Raw genomic sequence first — 6,892 nt, 5'->3', positions numbered from 1 at the left:
CTGGGGTTGCCAGATGCACCCCTTTGTAGTTCTCATGTTATTTACTACCTCTTTGTAGTTCTCAACATATTTACCCCAAAATATATGCATGCTAATTAGTGTTGTAGTGTAACTTTTTCCCCACGTGGGGTTTGATGAAATGCTCAGAGGAAATATGATTGGTTCTTACGAGCACTGTGTAAAAGATTCTTTTGCTAATAAAATGGCCTGGTGAGGGGTGTGGTGAACGTACTTTCTCCGAGAGCCTTGCTGGTCAAAGCCTCGTGTCTTGTTTTTTAATCAGGTTCCAGTCCTTCCTTTACTTTGCAAATGCAACATGGGGCCGTTTGAGGTGACCCAGCAGGTCAATCCGGTAGCATTTAAACTGAGGCTGCCGGAGAGCATGAGGATACATCTGGTATTTCACAGGTCGCTGCTGTCCCCCTACAGGGAAGGGGGAATGAGACAGGGTAGTGGGGATGGGGAATTCCCACCACCCGAAATGGAGTAGAGGGAGCAGTGCAACGAGGTTACGGAAATACTGGATTCTCGGTGGAGTGGGGAACAGTTAGAGTATCTGGTGGCGTGGGAAGGGGCCCCTAGCTCAGAGAATACCTGGGTACCGGAGGGTTGCTTTGCTGACGAGGGGTTAGTGGAGGAGTTCCACAATTTCTTCCCTGACAAACCCAAGCCCAGGGGTAGGTTTGTCCAACAGGTGTTCGGGCCGACGGATGATGAAGTGGAGTTCTAGGGATTCCTACCGTCGGAAGAGGAGGAGGAAGACGAGGAAAGCGTTTATTGGGGAACCAGAGGAACTGCGGGTTTGCGGGAGGTTTTTGAGGCCACGGATGATGAGGAGGAGAGTTTTCCAGGTTTCACCCCCACCACTCCAGAGGAGGGAGAATGGGGTAAGGTTGGTTCTCCCGAACGGGGAGGGGCCTTTGAGGAGGGGGTGGATGTCAGGGAATTGGAGGCTGCAGGGGAAACCATGAGGGAGGGAGACAAATATAGAGAGCCCAAGCCGGCATTCAGCAGCGTCTCTTCCTCGTCAGAGGGGGAAACTGGCTTGGGGGAGCCTAAAGCAGGACCCAGCCATTCACAGGGCAAAATGAAAAGGAAGCGTCATTTCCGGGAATGGGCTTGTTGGCAGCGTCACAGACGAAAGTCAGATGACTCATCTGGATAGCTGAGTATGGATGTATGTGTTTGATCTCTCGTAAATGGCTTTGAAGCTGAACAATAAATCTTGTGAAGAGATGGCGCGAAGCCCGGAATGTTGCTTTACTAGCTTATCAGCACCCTCACAGGCAGGCACCAGAGAACAGAGGCTGGGCCTTGCCTCTTCCCTCCCAACTTCGTCTCCAGTCACACTTGGCACCTTTCGTAGTCATCCGCCCCCAGCAGGAAGCCCAGGAGGAAGCCGATGGCATGCTGACGCTCCTGTGGGCTCTGCTTCGACAGAACGTTGGGCAGAGGCCGTAGCAGGAGGCTGGCGAAGAGGGTGGCTGCAGGGAAATGAAAACATTTGCATGAGAGGAGGCGGGAGCAGGAGGAAGGCCAGCTCCCAGCCAGGACAGGCAGGCCTTACCTAGCATGTTGGCACTGACGTTGTTGCTCTCAGAGTATTTCAGCAGCTCCCGCAGGAAAGCCATCACGAAGCGGAACACGTTCTGGTGCGACCGCGGCAACTGGCAGATCACCTGCAAGACAGGGAGGGGCAGTTTGGAGTTTCAATGCAGAGCTTTGCTAGAGAAGGGGCATGGATCACTAGCACAGTGTACTTTTTATGTTTGCAGGTTTAGACCTGGCATAAAAAAAATAATTTCTAAAATGGTAACCGGACTAGAACTCTGCTGGGAACTTTGGGGAATAATACAACTGTAGAGTCGGAAGGGACCACGAGGGTTAACTAATCGAACCCCCTGCAATGCCTAAGGTGGGGCTCGAACTCATGACACTGAGATTAAGAGTCTTATGCTCTACCAACTGAGATATCTTGGGGGAAGGGCCATTGCTCTGCTTTTCATGCAGAAAGTCTCAGGCTCCACCCCCAGCATCTCCAAGTAGGGTAGGGAACATCCCTTGTCTGAAATCCTTGAGAGCCACTGCTTGTCAATTTCGACAATACTGAGCTAGATGGCCCAGGGGTCTGATTCAGTATATGGCCGCTTCCTGTGTTGGAAATTGAAGCGAGGTTCACTGAAACAGGTGGGCTATTGTTACAACTCCTTGTCAGAAAGCAAAAAGGCAACATGTGCGCACCCCACCCCCCTCCACAACCAAGAGGGATGGTTATCAAAGGAGACATCAGCAACCTCTGCAGTTAACAAGGCTTCCCAGACCAGACTAACCCTCCTGCAAGTGTGCTGGTTTACTGGCTTTCAGGGATGTTTTAGTGGATTTCCTGTTACTCGCGGCAACATTTGGACTAGATGACTTTGGAAATCCCTTCTGATTCTATGCTTCTGTACACACCACAGACCAGCCAGGAAGAGATGGGGCTCTGGGGCCGACCTGGCGACAGAGGTGGCTGTCATGTGAGCACTCAAGGTAGCGCTGATACAGTTCATAGCAAATGACTGGTTCTGGCACTGCCTCCAGGAAGATGAGCAGAGCTTCGGCCACCGAGTGGTTACTGCCAGCTATTGACAGCCTGGCAAGGAAAGTGTTCTGTCCTGTTACCTGCACCCTGCCTCCTTCCCAGGCTGGTCCAAAGCAAGAAGCTTTGTCCTTATACATCTGGGCCCACCTTGCAAGTTCCCCCTTTTGGCGCAAGGTAGACCTTGAACCCACAGCCCTGAGATTAAGAGTGTCATGCTCTACCAACTGAGCCACCCCACTGTAATTATCCCACACCTCCCCTCTTGACAAAGCTGCCTGCAAAGCTGATCTGCCGAGGAAATGTCCTTCTGCAGGCATGGTTTCAATCCAAACAACAAATACTGGTGGTCAACTCCAAAAGTGCGGTCAACAAACCCTGCTTGCCAAAGAATAATTGAATGCACCCTTGAAGCTCCTTTGCAGCCATGTCTTTACCTGTCTCCACACCTGACACCACGTATGATGCTAGATGTGGGGCCTGCGGGCCTGTCAAGATTCCCCACCTCTGCTCTATCTAGCCAGGCTGATGTTTTCAAATGGGGGTTAAAGCTGTTAAGCTGTTTGGATGCATGACTGGACTTTACTGTGGGCATTTCATTTTGATGTGTCCCAGAGCCTTAAGGATGGGGTGGCCTAGGAACCTAAGCCACCACGTATATAAAAGTGAGGTCCACTCCAGCCAAGAGCTAAACAAAACCACCAAGCAGCCCTGCTCCCCAACAATGTCCCCCAAAGAGGATACGGATTGTCTCGGGAATGCTGGTGTCCAGGCACTCAGTTATCTCCTGCAGCTCATCCTGCGTGCCCGGGGTCTGGAAGAGGTCCTCCTGAAGCAGAGTATCACCCATGCGTTAGGAAGGGATGAGGTACATCCTGGATAGCATGAAGAACAATCCAGCCCTGGGGTGCATAATGTGAGGTCGAGGAATGCCACAATGGAGAGAAGCCCATCACCAAGAGAGCTGGCACAAGGGCTGAGAATTGTATCCCGCCTGCTTTCCACAGTAGCATTCCTACTACCCCTCTCATGATTTTGGGCAATGGGAGAGTGAAATCATTCCCCGCTTCTTCTAGTGGCGAGTCTCAGAGAGCCGCTTTGCTAGGGATAGACAGACAATGGTAGTGAACACTTGGGTTTTTCTGAGCTGCTCTAAGGAATACCGTATGCTGGATGTCCCACCCACTGCCGCTCCACCAAGGTGCCACTATACTCACAGCAGGAGTTAGTAAGAGTGAGTTGGTAGCTAAGATATAAATAAATTGTGACATTTGGAACCTGCACACCCCAAAACTGGTACTGGATTCCGGCCAACACCCATCCTTTAAATGGTACTGTCAGGGAACTGCCATCGGAAGGAAGGGAGGTGAAGGGGCTCACACAGGTTGGGAGAGACTCAGCAGCTGAAGAGGGAACCAGTAGGGGGAGAGGAGGTGAGCTGAGGGAAAGTGAGCTGGAGGGATGGCTCAGAGACACTTCCAGCGAAAACAGTGGGGAGGTTTCAGGACCTCCTGTAGGGACACCCACTCCTCGCCGGAAACTGTCACGCAGAGAGTCCAGAAGACGTGTTTCCGTTAAGGAGCTTTTATGTTGGAAGCGATTCCGAAAGCAACCACTGTCGGAATCTGCTAGTGACTAGAGGAGCCATGTCTGAGGGGCTCCGTCACAGACAGAGGTTTGTGGACTTGAACAAACTCTGAGGGGATACGATTTTACGCACAAGCAGCTCATCATCCCATCACAGCATTCCGACAGTCTTTGAAAGCAGCTTGTGCAGGAGAAGGCATCATGAGCAACCCAGCCGGAACCGGAGAAGCAGGAGCTGGAGCGGGTCCAAGCCTGGAAGAAAGGTACCGGGTGTTGGAGGTCCAGCTAGCGCTGCAGACGGCGAGGCTTGAGGAGAGGAGGGCTCAGGATGCAGACAAAAAGGGGAAAGCCACCCAGCTCGCCAGAAAGGTACCAGGATTGGTGCAGAAGTTTGGGGGGGAGCCCAAAGACTATCATGGCTTTCGGACAGAGATGCAATATGCCCTCAATCTGCAGTTTGATGAATTCCCTGACGAGGAATCACGAGTGGCTTTCGTGATTGGGCATCTTGAAAAGGGGGCGAGAGACTGGGTTAGACCCCTGATGGCAGAGAATAGTGACGTCCTAAAGGACACGATGAAGTTCTTTCGCGCCATGGATCTGATGTTTTCCAGCGATATTGAACAGGGAGTGGTGCGCAGACAGTTAATGGCTTGCAAACAGGGGAGCCGATCTGTCCGTGAGTACTGGACTGAGTTCACCATGCTGGTTCACAGATTGGGGTGGGACTTATCGGCGGAACCCATTCAAATGCTCTTTGAAGAAGGGCTTTCTTCGGCTGTGAAAGACGAACTTTCCCGGGGCCCCAGGGCGGATTCTATGGACCAGCTGACCAAATCTGCGCTGACCATAGGAGCGCGCCAGGAGGCGAGAGCATTGGAGAGGCGGGAAGGGAAGGGGGAACGTTGGAAGGAGTTCCGCATTCCAGACATTCCAGAGCCAACTTTCCCGCCGGCAGAGCCGATGGAAATCGGAACAGCGCGCGCGCGCGCAGTTTCAAAGCCCAATGAGGGGGGAAAGAAGGAGGGAAAAGGCGCCCGGAAATGCTATCTCTGCCAACAGCCAGGTCACTTTGCCAGAGTCTGCCCCCAGAGGAAGGAATGGCAAGGGATGGTGGGAGCTGTGGAGGGAAGGGAGGAAGAAATACCGGAGCAAGTAAAAGCCAACACCTGGCTGCCACCGTCGGGGCACAGCAGCCAGGCCAAAGAGCAGTGAAAGTGCCCACGCCAGAACCTCCTAAACCCGCCCTAGTGATAGAAGTGGCGCTAGAGCTGCCAAACGGACACCCTCTAAATATAAAGGCGCTGTTGGACTCAGGCAGCTCCTGCAATTTCATGAGCAAAGAGTTTGCAGCTGAACACCAGATACAGACGATCCCTTTAAGCAACCCCCTGCAGGTGACCACGATCGATGGCAGGGAGCTGTTGGGAGGAGAAGTCAGCTTGCAGACCGTCCCAATGATAATGAAGGTGGCAAGGCACACCGAACTGATAGAGTTTAATGTGGCCACCTTGGGAGGAGCTCCCATTATATTGGGGATGAGCTGGCTAGCGTTACATGATCCGCTGGTGGGCTGGCATCAGAGAGTGGTTTCTTTTGGTTCAGCACATTGCTTAGAACACTGCAAAGAGGGAAAGGGTTTGGCAGGGACCCAAGCCACCCTAGCAGGGACTGAAGTAACGGAGAACGTGAAGGTACCACGACAATACGCAGATCTCCGCGACGTCTTCAGCGAAAGGGAAGCTGACCAACTACCCCCGCATAGACCCTTTGACTGTCAAATCAATTTACTCCCTGGGGCACAGCTCCCTGTAGGCAAGCTGTACGCCATGTCAGACAGAGAGATGCAGGAGCTAAGGGCGTTCATTGACAAGAACCTGAAGAGAGGGTTCATCAGAGAGTCCAGGGCGGTGGGGGGCAGCCCAGTGTTTTTTGTGGATAAAAAAAACACGGACAAGCCGAGGCTTGTGTGTGACTTCAGGGCCTTGAACGCAGTGTCAGAACCAGTGGCCTTCCCTATGCCCAGGATTGACGACATTTTGACAAGGGTGCTGTCAGGGGTTCAGGAGCAGAGGCACAGGAAAGGGAGGAAATAGAGAGCGAGGGGGAGGAGTCCGAAGGTAATGTTAGCGATGACAGCGGTCCGAGGTCTCTGAGTCTTTCCAGCGAATCGGAAGATTCACAGAAAGGGGCTCCCATGGTCAGAGCAAGGGGGGTGCCGAGGGGGACACCCCAGGAAGAAGGGGCCAGAGGGGACTCAGAGAGAAGCAGTTGGAAATCAGGACCAGCGTCCACACCAGAGTGCAGTAGGGGGGAGGAGTCCCAGGCATCGGGATCAGGCGGCGCACTGCCAGTGGGAGGACATGAGTCAGGATTGGCCACGCCTCCATCGGGGAGCGAGGAAACGGTCGAGAGGAAGGTTGAAGGCTGGGCGCGCGCGCCAAGTTCAAATGTACAGGAGGGCGGTGCAGTTGGCAGCCCGGATAGGGAGCCAGGTCCCAAAGCCCGCCGAAAAGACGGGGAGGAGTCAGGGGGGTCAACGTCAGCGTCAGAAGAATCCAGGAAGGAAGGGACCCCGGGGGGTAGCAGGACCCAGAGGAGAAAGGAGAGACGGAAGAGGTGGAGTAAGGCTAGAATCTTAAACTGGTGTACAGGGGGCGGAGACTCAGATGGAGCTTCGCCGATCTAACCATGAGACGTAGAGTTGCACGCAGCAGCTTGAGAATG

The 6,892-nt window shown here is 53.3% G+C and overlaps 1 pseudogene across 1 annotated transcript in view; it reads right to left on the bottom strand.

The window, feature by feature from the left end:
- Nucleotides 1-402: 402 nt before the first annotated feature.
- LOC308467697 (inositol polyphosphate 5-phosphatase OCRL-like) overlaps nucleotides 403-6,892 on the bottom strand; it is a 552,529-nt pseudogene continuing 546,039 nt past the window's right edge. Inside the window, exons 16-19 of the transcript in view lie at nucleotides 2,494-2,621; nucleotides 1,568-1,679; nucleotides 1,351-1,484; nucleotides 403-423 (exon numbers count right to left, since the gene is read on the bottom strand). The product of the transcript in view is annotated as an inositol polyphosphate 5-phosphatase OCRL-like (transcript). The remainder of the gene's footprint in view (nucleotides 424-1,350; nucleotides 1,485-1,567; nucleotides 1,680-2,493; nucleotides 2,622-6,892) is intronic.

The sequence above is a fragment of the Podarcis pityusensis genome, assembly GCF_964106645.2.
Source record: "Podarcis pityusensis genome assembly, chromosome: W".
Classification (NCBI taxonomy): domain Eukaryota; kingdom Metazoa; phylum Chordata; class Lepidosauria; order Squamata; family Lacertidae; genus Podarcis; species Podarcis pityusensis.
Note: the sequence above shows the minus strand (reverse complement) of the source record. Positions and strands in the feature narration are given on the sequence as shown.